The sequence below is a fragment of the Chrysemys picta genome, chromosome 2 (assembly GCF_011386835.1).
Source record: "Chrysemys picta bellii isolate R12L10 chromosome 2, ASM1138683v2, whole genome shotgun sequence".
Lineage (NCBI taxonomy): Eukaryota > Metazoa > Chordata > Testudines > Emydidae > Chrysemys > Chrysemys picta.
Genome location: NC_088792.1, coordinates 81,757,968 through 81,780,443, shown reverse-complemented (window position 1 = coordinate 81,780,443; position 22,476 = coordinate 81,757,968). Strand labels below are relative to the sequence as shown.

The 22,476-nt window shown below is 44.1% G+C and overlaps 1 long non-coding RNA gene across 5 annotated transcripts; it reads right to left on the bottom strand.

Moving 5' to 3' along the window:
* Nucleotides 1–715: 715 nt before the first annotated feature.
* LOC103306323 (uncharacterized) lies at nucleotides 716–22,356 on the bottom strand. Of its 5 annotated transcripts, XR_010598366.1 has the most exons (5): nucleotides 22,063–22,356; nucleotides 21,357–21,638; nucleotides 16,361–16,479; nucleotides 14,772–14,834; nucleotides 10,628–11,543 (listed from the first exon to the last, which is right to left on the bottom strand). It is a non-coding gene; the product is annotated as an uncharacterized LOC103306323 (long non-coding RNA). The 5 variants fall into 5 exon arrangements; XR_010598367.1 differs by lacking the exons at nucleotides 10,628–11,543; nucleotides 14,772–14,834 and adding an exon at nucleotides 716–4,078; XR_006172441.2 differs by having other exon boundaries at nucleotides 14,772–16,479.
* Nucleotides 22,357–22,476: the final 120 nt, after the last annotated feature.

Below are 22,476 nucleotides of genomic sequence, written 5' to 3'. Positions count from 1 at the left end.
ATCATATGTGATGAAAATTCAAGCAAGCAACTCAAAATATATGGAAGGAAAATGCTAACCAAGTGCAAATGTGAGATCTGGGACAAAGAATTACAGGCACTGTACACGCCACTTAACTAGGACATTCTTAAGCAGGACATCTCCCACGGTGCTAGTTTAGCATAATTGTACTTAATGATAATGAAACTGCTTAATAGGGGTATATTCATCCAGAGACACAACAAGTTAAGTGATGTTTAACAAGAGATTAAATAAATCTGAAATGCCAAACTCCAGTTTTTTCATGAAGAAATTTCTAAATAAAAAACCATAAGAAATAAAGATCAAATAAAGATGAACTGCAACAAATATAATTTTTATTACTGCATTTTTACTCTGTTCAGTATTTTCTGTCATTATAAGTCATTCTCTATCAGAATAACTGTTTAATTGAATGAATTGGCTGTTCACCTGCTAAGAGGAGTCAACTGAATTAACATTCAGTTTGCCTAGGTTTAGTTAATTAGATGGCCCTGGTGTGGCGTTTCTGCAGTTCTCTCCATTAAAAAAGAGACATTTACGTGCTGAAGAGCATAAGCTAAAGCAAAAGGTTAGAGAACATTGCAGACTTTATGCCTTCCCTACTGTAATTGATCATACACTTTGTCTTCTTTCAAATTTCAATCAAACTTACGAGATCACTGGAAAAAGAACTCTCTCTCTCTCTCTCTCCGTGGTTTGTCCAAATTCATTAACTTTTTAATGATTACATTAAGCAGGTTTACAAGAAGGCGGTAAATACACTTTCTAAGGTCAAACATATACAGGAAAAGAAATTAAAAAACCCAGAACCTTTCAGTAAAGACGCAAGGTGCCTAGAACCGGGGACTGATCCTTTTTGGTTATACATTGCCACTCAAAATCAGAACATAAATAGGGCACAAACCCAAATTCCATTTACCTACACAGGGCACCTTGAAGTTGCAAAAACACTGGAAAAGATGTCTATGGAGAAAAAATTAAGAGAACAATAAATTAACTGTAGGAAAATAGCTGCCATAAGCGTAAATATCAATGCATAAGGGCAGCTTCTATGCAAATTTCCAAGGAATGAGAAACACAGGAAGCTGCTTAACCTCCCTTAGGCACTTGTGCAAAGACAGCCAACATTCTAGCTCTTGCACCAATGAATGTTGGGGGAGAAGGACTGTTTGTGTGACCAGAAAATTGCAATCCCAAATGGTTGTGTGGGGGAGGGTGTATGTCCAAGTCCCAGCCCCTTGGGGCAGCCTGAGGCTGGGAATGGAGGAGTACATTCTGCTGCTCTAAAAAGGAGGCAGAGGAGTTGCTCCTGACCATAGCTCTCCCTGCCGGTGCCCGTGGAGGTATTTTGCCTGCCTTAGAAGTCCTCCGCATTCCCCAGTGTAACGCTAATTCTCAAGGGTTAAAAACCACTACCCTTGTAGTTCTTGTCACTCTTAAAGTAGCAGAACTGTGCTGCCATTTCTGTTCTGGATACATCTAACGAACCTGTAATGACAAAGTAACTGAGATGGAACCCATTTACCATTATTAATGCTTTTTATGTGCATAGAAGTAGCCAGCTGAAACTATATTTATTAATGCAGCTTTTGATTTGTGGGGGGTAGATGTCAGACTGTGACACTCATTGAGAATGAGAAAAGAGCCACATGGCCATGAGGAAAAGGAAAAAGAAATGTCACCCAGTAGATCATTTTGTGCCTGTTTAAGTTGACAGATCTTTGACCTTTCTTCTCTCACCAGAGACTGCATTTTTCTGTTCTTGGAGGCTAAGCCATTCTTATGATGATGTGCAATCACTTTCTTCTCATGGGGGTACACAAAACTTTATTTTCCCACCTTGTGATGGGGAGTACAGGTCTTTGATGTGCCCTGGAGGGGCTGCAGCCCCACAACACCTCATCTAGTGGTATTCCTAGTGGAGTCCTTATCCAACCAGAGAATGGCTTTTTATTGTCTGTTAAATCCCAGCAGGATTTTTTAGAAGCAGATCAAGGAGGTGCTTCTTTCAGGGGAGAGAATGAGGTTACTTTGTTCCAGAGCTCCAAAACAGCTGGGGTACAGCATAGGATCTAGTCCATGGGCTTGTATGAGTAACCTCTGTGCCTTACTCTTCGCTTGTCTTTCCTTGTTCTGTCCTGTCTTCATTAGGCCCCATGTGCAGTGGGACTACTGACTTGCACAGGGCTGGCTCTAGGCACCAGCAAAACAAGCAGGTGCTTGGGGCGGCACATTTGCAGGGGACGGCATTCGGGCCATCCTTTTTTTTTTTTTTTTTTTTACACACTCACTTTTTCCCCTCTCACAACCCTTCAGAAGCAGAGCCATGGAGCAGCTGGGGATCCAGCATGGGAGCTGAGAACCCACAGGACCCTGGGAGCTGTAGTTCCTTGCCTAGCTCCCTGCCTATAGAGCCAGCCCTGGAGCAGGGAAAGAACAACATTTCCCAGTATTCCCTAGGCAGCTATCAACAGGAAAGGGAGGGGTAGGGAGTGAGGTAGCTGAGCCATGCTGCAGCTTGCTGTGAGTCAAATGGGGTGGCACTATGAATGGGGAACAAGTGTGCCCAAGGAGTAGGCTTTGGCCCAGATATCCCCTTCAGAAGACTTCTCCAGACTGGATTAGGGATACTGGTGTGAACTCACCTTGCAGCCCCCAAAGAAGGAATTGGGTGGACTAAATGGACAGTGCCCCTCTCTATCTGAAGCCTAGCAAGGGAGGTACGTGGATCCCACTAGAATTTAAAATGAAAAGTAAGGGAGGGGAGGCTCTGGACCTGGGAAGCTTTAGATACAGTACCAGGCACTTAGGAGGATTTCCACTTCTGAGCCATGGAAGCAGAAATTGACTTTTCCTTTCCAGATATAGCTAATATTCAGAAAGGGAATCTAGCACCTGCCTTCCAGATTTGAACACCTCAAAATTCAGGAGTGCTCAAGCTCAGTTCGGGCAGCTGTTACTTCATTTCTCCCAAATCAAATATACTGATCCACTGTAACTTGCTGTAGAAAAAGTAGGTTAAAATTGAGCAAGAAATGCTTCCCAGTGGTTTTTAGGACTGGAATTGCTATTTTCAACAGCCATTGCCTTTTTTTTTTTTTTTTTTAGTTTTATTTGTTTAAAAGGAAGACAGTGATATTGCATTGGCAAATTCCCCATAGAAACAAAGAATGGAACAAAAGAATAATAAAGGCACTTCAACTTTTCCTCATTTATGCAGGACAGTCTTATAATATGCATCCAGATATCGTCCAAACACACAAGCTGAAAATTGTTCTACTTTACTGCAGTTCTGTAACCATGTGGGAACCAAACCTGTCTGTGTTCTGTGCACATCCAAAATTCCTGCTGAATGACCCACCCTGGGAGCGAGTTACCAGTGACCCAGGGCTGGGACAGCAGGAGGGTGCAGGTTGGGGTGAGAGCCCAGGGCTGGGGCTGCAGGGGGATGGGGGGAGGGCACTGGTAGGGGGGAAAGGAGGGAGCCCAGTGCTTGGGTGGCAGGGGGTGTGGGTGGTGGTGGTGGTGAGAACCCAGGGCTGGGGCAGCAGGGGGAGACCAGGGCTGGGGTGGGGGGGCAGCCAAAATTTTTTTTGCTTGGGGCAGCAAAAAACCTAGAGCCGGCCCTGGACATGCATAAACTTAATCATCCTTAGACTATAAGATCTTTGGGTCAGGGACTGAATTGTATGTCTGTAGAGTACATAGTGCATATAAATATCTCCATTTTAACCATGCCCCAGACCTTGCCTGCAAGGCCCTCGTGTCAAGCCCAAATCCCATCTAATTGATACAAGACAGACAGAGCTTATCTTCTCTGCTCTACACATCTTCCTGGACGGGTGCACTAGAGATTGAATCATTGCAATGCCTCCTCATCACGGCAGTCTGCATTGCCTTCCCATCACTGCATCTTTACCAAAAAAGGAAAACCAATCACTTCTCACTCGTTGAAGAAACAATGCTGTGCAGCTCCATCACTTCTAAATTGACTAGCAGATGTTATAAACTACTAAGAGATGATTATCCAACATATTGCCTCAGTGGTATGGGGAAACTGCAAAATGAAAAGTAAATTGAAATTACCGCTGAAGAATTGAACCAGGTCACATCCAACATGTATAAAGCATCCACCTGTAACAAAATAACCCCCATAACAACTGCATGAGGAACACAAAGGATTGATTTGTCCTAAATTATACACCAGAATAGCTATGTTTAAATGTCCCAAATGCCATACAGCAGAAACATCAGCTTGCCCTGTAATGTGAGAATTACCTGCAATACAAAAAAAATATGGAAACATATTAGCAGAATAAGAAGAGAAAAGTACAGTGTATCAGTTATGGAATCCTTAAAAGAAACTGCTTAGAAACCCTTAAAATATTGGCTTAAGCTCAATGTATAAACATGCTGAGTTGTTATGCAGATAGTTAATATGATGACTCTTGATTATTGGATTGAACAAGAAACATGGTGTTTATGCCTAAATGGAAAAAATAATCTATTAACTCTGACAAGGCCAGGTACTTGGCGTCCCCTTTTGGATGTCATGGACACTTATGCATTCCCAAATGCCCAGACTGTTCTCCCACTCAGATTTATATGGGTAAGCTCTCATTTTAATTGACACCTGCATTTGCCGATAACATGTTGTTCATTTTATATTTGTACTGAAATTCCAATTTAAACACAATTTGGGAATGTGTGTGGGGAGAGCCCACTGCCAGCGCTTACTAGTTTCCGAACATGGGACTGAATTTAATGCTTGTGAAAGATGTCCTCTAACTTCAAAGTGTGTTTATGATCAGAGAGCTGACAGTATAAATAGTACTTTAGAACTACACATACATGCTCCCTGTGGGTTAAGTTTTCAAAAGCGTGTAGGCGAGTTTTTTGCCCAGGTACTTGATGTAATGGAACTCAGCTACATGATGATCCACTGATACATTATTTCATTTCCTGTTTTTTTAAAAAATCTGTTGATTATTTACATGCTTTCTGGAAGGAATGTAGAAGCAGCAGCATTTTCCCTTCATATCTGATAGGAATGCCCAGAGGTGGCCGACTTCTGTGCAAGTCTTCTACTTTATCTTTGAGATGGGTGTATACAGACTGCCCCTCTAAATTCTGGAGTCCCTACCTATCAAATGCTCTGGACTAATTTCACACTTCCTGAGAGCAATGAAGTGATATTTGGCCAAACACTGGAAAAAGAAAGAGACTTCTAACGACACTGCTTGGTTTAAATGGATATTAGGGGAGGGGGAACCCTCACAAATCAGAAAATAGATAACACAGTTTAGCTTTTTTCTAGAATATGAAGAAATCAACCCTCACACACCACCATTTGTGTTTTGCTAGCAGGAAACTATTAACTAGTTCTGCTTAGAATAGCATTGGTAGGTTACTGCTGTTTGAAATAAACCTCTTGTGGGAAAAAGTAATGAACGATCCAAATGTTGCCATTACATGCAAAGTCACAACTCCTCTGCCTTTGGTTATTAAAAACCCTATTGCAGAGATGGTTATTGCATTTGTAGCAAACCTTTGTTTCTCTGTGAAGTTCAAAAAACAAATTGTTATTTCCATGGGTAATTTTATTCCCACAGGACACTCTCTTCTGATCCTTCTAAAGCTCTTCCTTCCTTTAAGCCAAAGTCATAGAAGCATTTTAACAGATAAAACATGAAAGCTTTCAGTAATTACATATATTCACACATATAAAGGGTCGACTAAGCAATTTGAATTGCTTAGTCGATCCTTTCATCTGTCTAAATTTGCCTGGACAATGAAAGTTGCCAAACCATTTTCCATTGAAAATGATAAATGGCGAGCTATGTCATAGCTCCTCCCACTCTCCCCCCATTTTGTGGGGATGATTTCTAAACGATACTGTATGTACATTTAGTACTATATAGCAATATCTGCTTACATATACTGTATTGCACAGGCTAATTCCCAATGATTGGGAAGTTATACAATTATAACTAATATTTTCTACAGTGAATTCATTTCTTGTGAAAGTTCTAACTCAGCAGCCTTAGTAAACTGCATGCCTCTATTTATTCATAGCACACACACGGCCTGGACAACCACAGTACAAGTTTCTTCAGATTTGTGTGTATCATGTTCTGGAAGGGCCACCTCTAAGACTGAAAAGATAACTTAGTCTCCATCCCTTCCATGCTTGAGACTACTAGTAGTAGTCTCAGTAACGAGGCAATTTTTATATAAATGGTGTGATAAATGAACGGGGGCGGAGGTTGGGGGGGAGTGTAGCTCCCTTTTATGAACACCCAGCCAAGCCAGTTAGCTATAAAATCCCTCTTAGTAGTTGTTCTCTACTTGCTTTACCTGTAAAGGGTTAAAAAGTCTCCTTGCATAGGTAAAAGGAAAGGAGTGGGCACCTGACCAAAAGAGCCAATGGGAAAGCTAAAACTTTTTAAAATTGGGAAAAAACTTCCCCTTTGTCTGTCTGTGTTGCTCTCCTGGAGAGAAGGGACAGAGCAGCTATACTGTAGGAAGCTTGGGTCAGGTATGAAAAGTCATCAGATCATACCTAGAAACTACTCACTTGAAACCCCCAGATATGTAAGTAGATCGGGAAATGTCTAGGAAGAGGCAATTACGTTTATCTTGTTTATTTCTTTATGGCTTGTGGACCCCTCTGTGCTAACCCCAAATGTTTTTGTTTTGCTTGTAACTTTTAAGCTGGGCCTCAAGAAAGCTATTTTGATTCTTAATTTTTGTATTTGCTCTTTTAAAATCTAACAATGGCCTAAGTTTTCAAATGTATTTTCTTTCTTTTTGTTTTTAATAAAATTAACCTTTTTAAGAACAGGATTGGATTTTATGTCCTAAGAGGTTTGTGCACATGTTGTTTAATTAGCTGGTTTTCTTTATCAGCTCTTCCCCGGAGGGGGTTGAAAGGGCTTGAGGCTACCCAACCGGAAGGAATTCCCAATTGCGCCTTCCTGGGTTCTCAAAGGGGTTTTGGGTGGTGGCAGCATCTACCCATCCAAGGTCAGAGAAAAGCTGTAACCTTGGGAGTTTAATCCAAGCCTGAAGTGGCCAGTATTAATTTTTAGGGTCCTTGCGCCCCCCTCTTCTGAACTCAAAGTGCCAGAATTAGGAATCAGCCTTGACAAATGGGTTCACTGCAATGCTGGCTTAGGATGTTTTCCAGTAGCTGGAAACTGGGTGCCTCTGCCTGTCTGCAAAGAGGAATCCAGCTTTAAAAGTATACTGAACATAAAAACGGCCGTACTGGGTCAGACCAAAGGTCCATCTAGCCCAGTATCCTGTCTTCTGACAGTGGCCAATGCCAGGTGCCCCAAAGGGAATGAACAGAACATGTAACCATCAGGTGATCCATTCCCAGTTGCTCATTCCCAGCTTCTGGCAAACAGAGGTTAGGGACACCATCACTGTCCATCGCAGATAATAGCCATTGCTGGACCTATCCTCCATGAACTCACTCTTTATATATGTATATTTACAGCTAAAATTAAAAAGTCCTCCCGGACTCCCAATGCAATGGATGCTAGAGCAACATCTCTGGCATGTGTTGTCAAGGAGCAGCATGTGCTCTCCTCACGGAGCCCAGCTGGGATGAAGAGGGGAACTTGCCCCAACACTGCTCCTCCCTGCCTCCTTTTGCACTGCTTGGCAGAAGCTATCCTTGCACTCTAGGGGTATGTCTACACTTACCGGAGGGTCCGGCAGCAGGCAATCGATGTTCTGGGATCGATTTATCGCGTCTGGTTAAGACGCGATAAATCGATCCCGGAAGTGCTCGCCGTCGACGCCGGTACTCCAGCTCGGCGAGAGGAGTACGCGGCATCGACGGGGGAGCCTCCCTGCCGTGTCTGGACCCGCGGTAAGTTCGGACTAAGGTACTTCGAATTCAGCTACGTTATTAACGTAGCTGAATTTGCGTACCTTAGTCCGAAGTGGGGGCTTAGTGGGGACCAGGCCAAAGAGTACAACGACTGTGTGAGTCTGTGTGTGTGATTGTGTCTGTGCACAACAGAGGAGGGATTTTTGCAATCTTTCCCCCATTTGCAAATAGCCAGACTTGAAGAACCCAGCGACAGACTCACTTTCATCCTCCTTGCACCTGGCTGGGGCTGTAACTCTTCATTACAAAAGGTACCTTTGTTAATTGTTCAAATCTGAGATAACTTGCAAAGTGGTTATTTCTAGTGTATTTTCACCATCAAGAAAACAATAGGACTTGTGAATTGAATGAACTCTCTTGCAAGAGGAGGTAAGCGGACAGTTCTTTTTAAAGGTTTATTACAGGTTGGGAAAGCAATTCTTACTCACTGAATTTATTTTTTTACCAGTGGTGCTGGAACAATTTTCATAGTGGGGGTGCTGAAGGCAGAAACCATGTATTTAGGTTGTTATTGCTACTTCAAGCCAGTACCCCTAGTTCCAGCACCTATGCTTTTTACAGAAAGAGGTACTTTGACATGTGATATTTTTCCTAAGTCACTGTATTGACTTTACTGTGGGAGGATGCTATGGTAATTCAGAATCCAGCTCATTTCTATTGTTTGGTGCTTAAATCCTTAGCTGCATTTGTTCTGCTGCCCTCCAGTGTTTGTAACAGCAACCCATCTAACATAACACAGAGCTGCATCGGACTAGCTAACCTTCCCAAGCCTGGCTAAATTACTGTGGGGAACGTTTTTAACTTAATTTTATTGGCTAAAGAGCTGACAATTATTATTTCACATTCGTTGCTATCTGAGCACCTGAAATATTGTGGAGAAGTTCTGGTTTCCCTCCCCCAGCATTCAGCAGAGATAAAGGGACTACAGAGAAGGGCATTAAAGCCGATACATGAATCGGAGGTTATACATTTGAGGATGGAAGCAGAAGGCCAGATGTTGCCCCACAAGGAGGCCTCTTTGCACCACTCCCATGGTGCAAAGGCTCTGTAAAACTACCCTAAACAGGCAGCCGGGGTCTCCATCAGTTACAGAGCTTGCACTCAGGATGTGTCATGGGACAGAACCTGATATTGCTAGATCCATGCTCTAAATTACGACAGGCACCACCTCAGTTTCTGGCTACCTGAGGGAATCAGCAACCTTTACCTCCTCCCCTTCTGGGGTTTTGGGCTAAGCAAGGCTTAGGTATATCTTAAGATCAGGCCCAGAATGTATGTAGTCTGGCGGGAGGGCAGGGGCAAGTCTGATGGCTGGAGTGGGAGAACATAGTCGAACCGTGTTCTGTAAAGACTTTAATGGAAGGGTATTAGGGCCTGATCCTGCACACTCTCTCAGACAACCAATCTTTATGGAAATAGGACCATTGAAGTCAACAGGACATCTGACATGGGTAGAGACAACCTTGTGACTAAGAGTTTCCAGGGTCATACCCTTTATTTGTTTAAAAAAAATCATCATGTAATAATAGCTGAAGCTAGGGAATTGTAGGCTGGACATTAAGAAACAAGTGGATTGAGGGAGGCAGGAACAAAACAAACAAACAAAAAAAACACACACACACACACACACACACACACACACACACACAAAAAACCCCCAAACCAAAACTCAAAGAAACAAGGGAGGTTTAAGGCACCAGACCTGGAAATGAAGTATTCAGGAGACCTATACAAGGCAAGAGGCTGGACTAGATGAACCAAGTCATTTCTGGCTTCCACTATTTGTAATTAAAGCAAAATATAACAATAAAGAAAAAGCCACTATGAAATCTGCTAGGGAAAAACAAACAAACAAACAACAAAAAGTATCCCATCCTCAACAAAGGCCAAACAGGGATTCAGAAACAGAATGCCAAAAAGAAACCCAAGTAACTCAGCCAGATATTGATTCTGATTTAACGCAATACTTAGCCCAGGGGTCAGCAGCCTTTCAGAAGTGGTTTGCTGAGTCTTCATTTATTCACTGTAATTTAAGGTTTCACGTGCCAGTAATACATTTTAACGTTTTTAGAAGGTCTCTTTCTATAAGTCTATAATATATAACTAAACTACTGTTGCAAAGTAAATAAGGCTTTAAAAATGTTTAAGAAGCTTCATTTAAAATTAAATTAAAATGCAGAGCCCCCCAGACCGGTGGCCAGGACCTGGGCAGTGTGAGTGCCACTGAAAATCAGCTTGCATGCCGCCTTTGGCACCCGTGCCATAGGTTGCCTACCCCTGGCTTAGCCTGAAACTCTAGATACTTAAAAGATACGAACAATAGCACAAGCACAAGGAAAGTGAAGCTGCAGTTCCAGAACTAATTTCATAGCAATTTGAAGAAAGGATAGTCCTCTCAGAGCAATCAGAAACAGTTCAAACTTCAGAGTCTCCTGAAAAAAAAATCTCCAAGGGCATGAAGGACAGAGGTTATAACAGGGACCCGCAGCAGTGCCGCGTGACGCCTACCAAAGAACCAGAGAGGCAAACGGCCGCTTCAGGTCAGAGCCCCAGACATGCCGCTTCTATGATGAGCTACATGCCATTCTAGGGGGTGCCCCTACAACTACCCCACCCCTGTGCTTCCCTCCTCCCCCACCCCTCCTGGGCTACCTTGGCAGTTATACCCCCATTTGTGTGATGAATTAATAAAGAATGCATGAATTTGAAACAACAATGACTTTATTGCCTCTGCAAGCGGAGATCAAAGGGGGGAGGAGAGGGTGGTTGGCTTACAGGGAAGTAGAGGGAACCAAGGGGGCGGGTTTTCATCAAGGATAAACAAACAACTTTCACACTGTAGTCTGGCCAGTCATGAAACTGGTTTTCAAAGCTTCTCTGATGCACAGCGCACCCTGCTGTGCTCTTCTAACCGCCCTGGTGTCTGGCTGCGCGTAATCAGCGGCCAGGCGATTTGCCTCAACTTCCCACCCTGCCATAAACATTTCCCCCTTACTCTCACAGATATTGTGGAGCACACAGCAAGCAGTAATAACAATGGGAATGTTAGTTTCGCTGAGGTCTAACCGAGTCAGTAAACTGCGCCAGCGAGCTTTTAAACGTCCAAAGGCACATTCTACCACCATTCTGCACTTGCTCAGCCTATAGTTGAACTGCTCCTTACTGTCCAGGCTTCATGAGCCATGGGAGCAAAGGGTAGGCTGGGGTATGTGCGACTGCGCGGTGCTGCCGACTAGGAGAGCAGCCTGAGGCAGAAGCCTCCAGCTGGCATGATATTCCAGGCAGGACTGAATCTCCATTAGATGATACTTAAAGAAGAGAATGACCTGGAGTCATTCCCATTTTTGTCCAGGAGCCCCCAACCGACCTCACTAAGGCCGGCCAGGAGCACCCATGTCTGCCCAGGCGCCCCCGACCAACCTAACTGAGGTCGGCCAGGAGCACCCACAGGACGACGATGACGGCTAGCAGTTGTATTGTACCATCTGCCATCCACAAGGCAAGGCAAGGGGATGCTGCTGTGTAGCACTGCAGTACCGCGTCTGCCAGCAGCACCCAGGAGATATACGGTGACAGTGCGCTGAGCGAGCTCCATGCTTGCCGTGGTATGTCGTCTGCACTGGTAACCCAGGAAAAAAGACGAGAAACGATTTTTTGCCATTGCTTTCACAGAGGGAGGGAGGGAGGGAGGGAGGGAAGGGGGCCTGACGACAGAACCACCTGTAACAATGTTTTTGCCCCATCAGGCACTGGGACCTCAACCCAGAATTCCAGTGGGTGGCGGAGACTGCGGGAAAGCTACCACAGTGCAATGCTCCAAAATTCGATGCTAGCCTCGGTACTGTGGACGCACACTGCCAACTTATTGCACTTAGTGGGGACACACACAATCGACTGTATCAAATTGATTTCTAAAAAAATAGACTTCTATTAAATCAAGCTAATTTCGTAGTGTTGACATACCCTCAGGGTACATCTATGTTACAGCTGGCTGTATGAATGGCAGTTCACGTAGATGTAACTGTGTACAGCTAGTGAAGATGCTGCAGCATGGGCTTTGGTATTGGCTGCACAAGCCCACCAGACCCCTGGGGTACATACTCACTTCAGTATATCTACATGAGCTGCAAATCAGACCCATGGATGCAGTGTGTAGACACACTCTTTTGTGTCTGCTTTTAGGGTAAGAAAAGAAAAACCCAATGCCAACAGCTTTCCAAGTGACAGTATCCAAGAAGTTTCATTACTGAGACACAGGAGGCTGGATTATTTGGCTGCAAGATTTCCATGGTGCGAGTAAGAGATGTACTGTAGAAATTATGGGTTTGCTGCAGGAATTACTGAGTGAAGTTCTATACAGGAGGCCAGACTAGATGATCACAGGTGATTCTGGCCTTAAAAGTCTTAGAAGCTATTATGTTGTCATGTCTCAATAGAATTTCATTGATTCTTTAAAAAGAACAGGAGTACTTGTGGCACCTTAGAGACTATCAAATTTATTAGAGCATAAGCTTTCGCGGACTACAGCCCACTTCTTCGGATGCATATAGAGCTTATGCTCTAATAAATTTGTTAGTCTCTAAGATGCCACAAGTACTCCTGTTCTTTTTGTGGATACAGACTAACACGGCTGCTACTCTGAAACCATTGATTTTTTAGCAAGTGGAAGTGGCAGGAATGAAATGCTGGTGACACTTCTCTAGACTGGGGAAGCAATAATTAAAGAGAGGTGAAATCCTTAATGCTTACCTTGGACCTAACCTGTCTGCCATTAAAGCCAACCAGCATATTTCCACTGAATTTAGAGAGCATGGGATCAGGCATTTTATGGAAGGCGGTGGGGGTAGGAAAGCAGCCGGAGGAGAATAATGCAAAAGCAAAGGAATGTTATTTACTCAGCATTTAAAACAATAACCCAATATGTGACTGGGAGCTCTGCAGAACAATAAAAATGTATTTTTCAGATGCATAAAGAATTGCAAGAGATATACACCATAACAATTCTAAAAGTCAACCGTTTTCAAGACAAAAGGTCAACACTTTAGTAGGTCTGTAGAATCTTTCCGATGACCTTGATGTTTGGCTGCTACAGCAAACACCATCACCACTATTGCAAATCTGCCTTTCTAGAGGATATTTCCTTGGAATGCTGATGAGACTACTGGAAATGAGAATGCCTGGGAATGGGTTGAAAAGGTTCTCTAAACACGTCATCTCTGACCAGTGTACTATTACATAGAAAACTACATGCGGCCGTTACTAGATTAATTATAACTAGATTTAATAATGAGGGTTCCACCCAGAGTTCTACCCTGCTTATTCTCTCACTCCTTTGCTGTTTTACCCATATTTCAATTATTTTTGAAGTACATACTTGTAAACCTGAAACCCACACAGAGGCATGGTATGTTTCTGCTCTAATTTATGGCTTCTCTGTAATAAATAAAATATTGTTTAATCATCTGCTCTAGGCACGCCTTAAAATCTGAAGAGCTTTCCCCTGAGTTTATATAGCGACAGTAGCCATGGCAGCTGTTCTTTTATTAGTTACTGCACAAGATGAAGCAGGTGGGGTGACTGGACTGTGTGGGAGGTGAAATTGCATGTAAATTTCTGCTTAAAAAACCCCTTGTTTATTGGCAGAAAGTTATGGAAATTAGGATCAAAATATGGGCTTCTATATCAATATAACAAGTCAAGAAGCAACATCCCCAAGGCAAACAGGCATCCCAGGTGACTAGCTCTCTCTTGCACGGGGTCTCCCAGGGATCCAATGGCAGACCATCAACAGTTATCCTAGAGGTGGGCCTGAACCAGCCCCTGTCCTCCCAAACCTGAACATCCATAAACTTTGGTGGTGTTGGGTTTGGAATTCAGACTTGGGTTTGGAGCCAAATTTTGTGTCTGGCCTCTATGATAGGCTGAACCAAGACTCTAGATTTGGACACTGAAACTTTTTTTGGAGGGGGGGGGGCAGGAAAGAGGGTGGTGTTTGAAGTTTGTATTCAAATGTTGCTGTTCTAAGTTTGCTTTGATGCATAGGATTTGAGGCAGTAAATCAGTTAAACTTGGCTACCTTGCTGCTATCTCATAGCCCTTCTCCAACCTGTGCTTATCCCTAAACAGCTCATACATCGATCTTCTGTCCAAGGGATTACCATTACTTTGGCTCAAGCTTTACAGCCACCAGCCAACGCCCATCTACCAGCATTGAGTCATGTATTTAGCAACACCTGCTACCTCAGGTTAACTGGTAACTAATTCATCTCTTTCTCTCTCCAACAGAATTTCAATCCTGGGTAATTAATTGAATCAGCATGCGCTCATGCATTTGACAAGGGATTTTTCATCCTTTTCCCAATACGACTTTCATAGTTAGGCACTAGAACAGTTTATACCACCTACCAGTAGTACTGACAGTAGAAGTGATTCCTTACTGAGACAGCGACTCATTCCATCCTAGGAAGGAAAATTGAGCCAAAACCACAGGAACTGGTGAATTATTCATGTTTTGGAAGGGTATAGAGCTTGTGGAAAGCATTCTCTAACCAAATTTTGAGGAGATGCCAGTAATTGAATTCATCCTTTCCAAATGCTAATTAGGAATACAGGAATTGAAGGTTTGGTTCTCTGTTCACAGCAATACATTTCATCCTACATCTCTTCAAACAAGCATGGAACTTAAATTTTTAGATTTTGGCCTTCTGGGGAGCTATGAGGCATTTCCAAATATAGCTGTCTGGTAAGGCTGGTAACACTAGGGCTAGGTCTACACTGGGGGGGGGAGGGGGAAATCGATTTAAGATACGCAAATTCAGCTACGCAAATTTCAACCTATTCGACTTACCCCGCTGTGAGGATGGCGGCAAATCGACCGCCACGGCTCCCCCGTCGACAGCGCTTTCTCCTCCTGACAAGGTGGGAGTACATGCATCAATTTGGGGATCGATTCATCCGTCTAGATGAGACGCGATAAATCGATCCCCGAGAGATCGATTTCTACCCGCCGATCCGGGCGGGTAGTGTAGATTAGCCCTAGAGCATATCATGACAACACTTCTCAGGGAGGGAGAGACAATATGGATAAGCACTTCTGTTCCTGGTAATGATTAGTAATGGGAAAGAACCACTGCCACCTAGAGGCTATGAAGCGCCGTTTTCTCCTGTAATGAATAGAGAAAGTTGACTGTATGAAAGGCAACCAGTCTGTTTAAAACAAGTTTCAGGTGGCTCCTTCTCCCTAAGTGAAGCTTATCAGTCCTAGTTCATTTAGCACAGAAGTGCTGTTTTTAGATAAAAACCCAGCCAAAATGTTTCTGTGCTATCCTGCAATATTCACTCACAGATCAAGTGATGCATCCCCGAAGAGAACTATTTTGTTTATGTGCCTCGAATTAAACTGGGAGTCTAAATAACAATACTGTATAAAACAAGTCACACATAAAATGTTCAGATGATTCTGCATGATACGCAAGCCTGAAGTCAGCTCTCTGGAGTCCGTCAGCCCGTCACCGGCATAAAGACCACTTCTCATGATCTCTAGTGAAGAGATAATAGGATGGGAGGGATGAAATACAGCTTAATCTTGGAGGCTAAAGAGAGTCTTCAACTAAGAGGGTCAGGAATCACACCTCTGCACACACCAACCAACACAGCTATACTAACAAAAATGTATAGTGTAGACATGGCCTGAGTCTCCCATTCTGCTGGAACAGAAAAAAAGGTTCATCATGATCAATGATGGGACAATATAAAGCTCAGTGGGGACAGAACTTAGATCTACTGCTCAGAAATCCAGGATCTCGATCACTTGAGCTAAATGAGAAAAAGGAATAAGTCTAAATGAATTTCTAACAAACTGGAAAAGCTTGAGAGACTGGAGTGAATGTATTTCTTCTAAACGCTGAAGCATCTTTAGAAGCAAAGAAAAGATGGGGATATAGCAGTTCCCAGTGAGGAGGCATCCTGACTCAAGAGAGCTTTTCCTGCCTTGTCATGGTACTTCTAAAGAGCAAAGAACTGTGCCATTGGTATGCATCAAAGAAACATTTCCCAAAGAAAGAGTCCTAGAATTACTTGCTGGCCAAGGCTGCAACTCTCTGGGGTTTCCCGGTATTTATATCCTAGAGCGTGTAGTGTCCTTGTATGACTTTAGTTGTTATATACTATGACTATTCTTATCTCTATTGTGGCTGAAAACATGGTTTAGGCGTTTCAGACCTACAACACCCAGGAAGAAGAGATTAATAAATATCGAATAAAGCCAGAAAGAGAACTAGTATGAAAAATACGTCTTTCACTGTTATGTTAAACAGTTAAAATAAGGGAAAAAGGGGCAAAATGACCCTCTGAAAATTTGCTGTAGCTGTGTTGGTCCCAGAATACTAAAGAAGTAATATTGGAAGTTGGTTCAATAAATGACATTACCTCACCCACCTTGTCTCTCTGAAAATGTATCAGATATTTCATGCCAGGGAAACTGCACCCTTCTCCACATTCTGAAGCTGTAGATCTTATTTTCATTCAGATGTCAGACAATACAGGTTGTACAAGAGCTGTTCAAGGATGAAAAGAACAGAAATCATAAGAACAGTTATTTTGGGTCACGCCAATGGTCCATCTAGCCCAGTATCCTGTCTTCCAAAAGTGGCCAATGCAAATTGCTTCAGAGGAATAGAACAGAACAGGCAATCATCAAGTGATCCATCCCCTGTCATCCACTCCCACTTTCTGGCAAACAGAGGCTAAGGACACCCAGAGCATGGGGTTGCATCCCCGACCATCTTGGCTAATAGCCTTTGATGGACCTATCCTCCATGAACGTAGCTAGTTCTTTTTGAACCCATTTATAGTTTTGGGCTTCACAACATTCCCTGTCATGCAGCATCTGCTTGGTCTCCTTAGGAGACAGAAACACTCTAGGATAGAAGGCGCAGACTTGAAACGGTGGCTTAAAGATGGTGATTTCAAAGCAGGTTCCAGAATCCAACATTTTGCTTCCAATTGCTTACCAAGCTTCTTTATTAAATACTTTACCCCTTATCCGGCACTTTCCATCCAAAGACCTTAAAAGCCAGCTACTAACTGTATTGAATTAGTCCTCCCGAGGCACCAGGTAGGTAAGTATCATTAACTCTATTTCACAGTTGGGGAAACTGATGTTAAAAGGAGAAATGACTTGCCCAAGGCCAGACAAGAAGTCAGGATCAGAACAGGGAATAGAATTGGGAATCCTGGATCCTAATCCTGTTCTTTAACTACAAAAGGATATTTCTTTCAGACTATCATGATTTAATTGGTTTGGGAAAAGAATGATCTAGGGATATTAAATACTAAAAGATGATTAAATAGTTACCATGGTGATTTCAGTGTTCTAAACAGCATTATTTTCTTCTGATAGCCTACATGTACAAATTTGCATTTTCAAATAGGCTTCATGCATCTGATTTAATTGATAAGTACCTTTGTTCTCAAATACCAATAGGCTGTCTATACAATGGGACAAACAAAATTCTGGCAGCTACTCTTCAGCTAGTGACGTTAAAAATTAAGAAATGAAGGTCATTCAGGCTACAGAACAATATCTATGCTGTGACGTTGTGCAGTCTATGGTTTTATAAAAACTTGATAATAAGTCAATATAATGTAACTGAGATAGTTTTAGAGAAAATACGGTAATAAGTGAATGTAAGTAACTGGGATATGCCTCATGCAAAAGGTCTCTTGTAAGGTATCATTACAAAGCTTATAATCTACTGAGTGTGATCATCTGATTTGTATAAATGTACCACTCTTGTATCTGAAACTAGAAATATAAAATGTAACTCTGAGGGCCTATTGTAATTGTGTAAAGTGTGGACCATTAATGATGGTTTGGAATCTTGATGACTCCCATTGTCTGCAGATGGCTGTATTTACCTGTGAGTCTTCCTGTATATGTGTGTGCTGGCAAGTGAGTAAGGAAGTCTTGCAGTGACATATGATCATGTCACCTGAACTGGAATCCATCTTTAACCTGGTGCTTTTCCAGTGAGGGGGGGTGGAAACCCAGAGAGACAAAGAGTTCCCGCCTTATGCAAAAGATATATAAAGGGGGGGAAGAGAACAGAGAGGGAGAGAAGCCATCATGAAGAATCCCCTAGCTACCACCTGAGCTGCAACAAGAGCTGTACCAGGGGAAAGAATTGTGCCCAGGCCTGGAAGGTGTCCAGTCTGAGAAAAACTTCCTGAAACATCTCTGAGGGTGAGATTATCTGTATTTAGTTTGATTAGGCATAGATTTGCGCATTTTATTTTATTTTGCTTGGTGACTTACTTTGTTCTGTCTGTTACTACTTTGAACCACTTAAATCCTACTGTCTGTATTTAATAAAATCACTTTCTATTTAGTAATTTACTCAGAGTATGTATTAATACCTGGGGGAGCAAACAACTGTGCATATCTCTCTATCAGTGTTATAGAGGGCGAACAATTTATGAGTTTGCCCTGCATAAACTTTATGCAGGACAAAACGGATTTATTTGGGTTTAGACCCCATTGGGAGTTGGGCATCTGAGTGCTAAAGACAAGCACACTACTGCGAGCTGTTTTCAGGTAAACTTGCAGCTTTGGGACAGGAGATTCAGACCCTGGATCTGTGTCTGGAGCCAGACGGGAGTGTCTGGCTCAGCAAGACAGGGTGCTGGAGTCCTGAGCTGGCAGGGAAAACAGAAGCAGGGGTAGTCTTTGCACATCGGGTGGCAGCTCCCAAGGGGGTTTCTGTGATCCAACCCGTCACATATGCCACTTAACATTATTTACCTGTATCTATTGTATTTCTAGGCCATTTGACACTTTGCTTTGTTTTAAAACAAAGAAGATTATTAAACCACTGGATTTACCACCCTCTAACTTCACAACAAGTACAAGCATCATCATTCCAGTTATGTTAAAATGTTTTAAGGGGCAAGGAAGGAACAAAAACTGAAGATTTGCCAGACAGGCCCATGTCCATCATCATTCCCTACGTAGTACTATCCCAAATCAGCTGTTTCCATTTCAAATACAACATGTTAAGCCATATGAGTACGAATAGTGACCTAAACAAGAAAACAGATTCATGACATTAGAGCAGGGGTGGGCAAACTTTTTGGCCTGGGGGCCACGTCTGGGAATAGAAATTGTATGGTGGGCCATGAATACTCACAAAGTTGGGGTTGGGGTGCAGGAGTGGGCAGGGGCTCTGGTTGGGGGTGCGGGCTCTGGGGTAGGGCCAGAAATGAGGAATTCAGGGTGCGGGAGAGGGCTCCGGGCTAGGGCGGGGGATTGGAGTGCGGAGGGCAGGGGATTGGAGTGGGGTGAGGGCTCCGGCTGGGGGTGCAGGCTCTGGGATGGGGCTGCGGATGAGGGGTTTGGGGTGCAGGAGGGTACTCTGGGCTGGGATCGAGGGGTTTGGAGGGCAGGAAGGGGATCAGGGCTGGGGCAGGGAGTTGGGGCACAGGGAGAGGCTCAAGGGTGCAGGCCGGGCGGTGCTTACCTCAAATGGCTCCCAGAAGCAGCAGCATGTCCCTTCTCTGGCTCCTACATGGCGGTGCAGCCAGGCGGCTCTGTACGCTGTCCCGTCCGTAGGCACCGCCCCTGCAGCTCCCAATGGCTGAGATTCCCGGACAATGGGCGATGCAGGGGCGACGCTTGGGGTGGGGGCAGCATGCAGAGCTGCTTGGCCAGAGGGGGCCACGCCGCAGCTTCCGGGAGCCGCGTGGAGCGGCCCCCGACCCTGCTCCCCCTGGCTGGAGCAGGGCCATGCTACTGCTTCCGGGAGCCACATGGAGTGGCCGCTGACCCTGCTCCCCGGCTGGAGCTCCAGAGCAGGGAAAGCCCCAGACTCCACTCCCCAGCAGGAGTTCGGGGGCCGATTAAAACGGCTGGTGGGCCAGATCTGGCCCGCGGGCCGTAGTTTGCCCACCCCTGCATTAGAGGCAAGAGAGATCAGAGCAGGAAGTTTGGATCTGTTGGATCACACTTGATCTCAAAGCTGAAAACAGAACCCAAGAGACCTGGCTCCACATTCCCTGCTCTACCTATCAGACCATACTAAAACCTGGACTATAAATGGTAGTCCAGAGGACTGAGCACTATACCATGAAACCAACAACAGAGGGTCCTGTGGCACCGTTAAGACGAACAGAAGTATTGGGAGCATAAGCTTTCGTGGGTAAGAACCTCACTTCTTCAGGTGCAAGGTGCCACAGGACCCTCTGTTGCTTTTTACAGATTCAGACTAACACTGCTACCCCTCTGATACATGAAACCAACAGGCAGCTGAAGGAAGAATCCAACAAAAACAGAAAACAGTTTCCCTAATCCTATCCCAGGCTTCTTGCTGTTCACATTCATTTTCAAACTAAAATGGTAACCAAGATTACTTTCTATTTCATTCTAGGTTTGAGAAAATTCATCAAGAAGAGCCATGCCATGAAAGAAGAAAAGTATCAAGGAAGGAATTAATCCCATTTCTCAGTTTTAAAAATATAGAATGGAGATTTTTATATTCAGAACAGTTCTTAAAAAGAAACAAGTCTCAGGACAATTCCCCAAAATAACCAAAAGCCACCTGAAGAGACTCTTCCTTATATCTCAAACGTATGAAAATAAATTCTTCTCTAAGCCTCACAGAGGAGTAAGTAGGACAAACCTACTGGAAATCCACCAGGACTCAAGTAAAAGCATAGGCCTTTCTACTAGATCATTTCTTCTTTAACATCTAAACCTGGACATGGGGAGAAGGAATGGGCTAGCTAATTCCCCATTTGGTTGACCTAGAAGAGCACAGATGCACCCATGACAGGCATTAAGGGATGCTGAAGATGCCTATCACCTCATCCTGATCCCAGTAACTTCAGCATCAACTGCAGGAGAGGAGAATGTGCTGTATTGCACCTCACTGCTGCAGTCCTTCCTCTTAAGTTGAAAGTAGAGGAGTTAAAAGCAAAAAAAAGCCCAACAAAAATTGTGAGTTTCCTACAGGAAACGTACCACCACTGCCTGCTCCTATAAAGATTTTTTTTAGGGGCGTGGGGGGGACCAACAGCCCTGTAACCACTAACAGGTCAGTCTCATCATATAGCCTGGCCTTGTTGATTATTCTGGCTTCTTTGTGAGGGAGCCAACCAATCAGCTTGTCTTCTGGAAGGCATAGTTCAAATGACTTAATTACATGCTGTCCAAGTATTTATGATTATACCCATCCACTCAAGAAAACAAGATACCCATATGTGACTAAATGCACCAATCAAAAGTTACAGTGTGGCAAATTAAACAATACTGGGAAAAGTTTTGAAAGTGATTTTTTGATAAAACAAACATTTCAAAATATTGACATGCTTTCCCAAAATATTTCTATTTTTTTTGCTGAAAAAGCTTTGCATTCAAAACATTTTGACTAGCCCTTACTTATAAATGGTGCTGTGGAGACCAGTCGCTGCTGCTTTTTTGTTCCTCATTGCAAAGACTAGCAGAAGCAGAAGGGGCACTCTGAGAGGGAAAAAAGGAGTAAAAGAGAGTTACAGAATCCTCAATCCCCAGAGAGAAGGGAAATTTTGCTGACTGTTAAAGTCTCTTCATCCTGTCTTGCTGGGGACTGGGGAGAAGTATTGTTAGCGTTACAGTCCCTCCCAAGGCTGGCGGAAGGACGTTGTTAGGTGCGTTGTAATCTCTCTGCTCCATCCTCTCCCCCTAGGAGAAAGAAGAACAAGGACTTTGAAGGGTGTGTTACAGTCTCTCTCTGCAACATTGCCAATCCCACGTGTTCAAAAATCACTAGTCATGCTCCCGGTCATACACTTCCACATGGCAGGTGATAGGGTTGCTACTAGCAGGCCCAGCTCCTGTATCAGCTATAGACTGACTATAGCGCTTCTGTCTCACAGAGAGCTAGACACCAGATGAGTTCACTGTTGTACTGCTCTGGCAGCTCTGGGCTGAGGAGAGCTGAAATCAGGTATGTGACGCCTAACGGCCGAACAGTACCATACACTTTAGCGTGACCTTATATCCCACCTCTTCACACTTACGTTAGGCTCTAAAATAATGAGATTTAAAACAAACAAAACAAAACAACAAACATGCTATAAGTGAAACAAATAACTTAGTGTCTCACTTTTGAGCTTTCAAGGGTCACCTTCCCCAGCTTGTCTCAGCCGCCCCCAGGGCCAGACCCCTTTTTGCAATGAAAGCTGAGAGCCTTCCCTCATCACAGGACTCCAGGAGCCGGGGCGTTCAGAACGACCCCACAGGGGGCCAGGGCAGGCGAGCTGGCAACACCCCCCGGCTTTCCCAGGGGTTCGGTTCGGGGAAGGGGCTAATCCCGCCTCCAGAGGAGCTGTGTGGGGGGGTGTATGTCATGGGGCCGCCTGCTCTAGCTCGCCAGTCCCGCCCCCGCGGGCTGGGTGTCCCGCGCGCCACAGGCTGGCCGGGGGCGGGGCTTTGGCCGGGGGCCGCAGCCTGGCTGGGTCCCTGTAGCCGGAGCCCCCCCGCAGGCCTGAGGGGCGGTGACGGAGCCCAGCCGGATGTG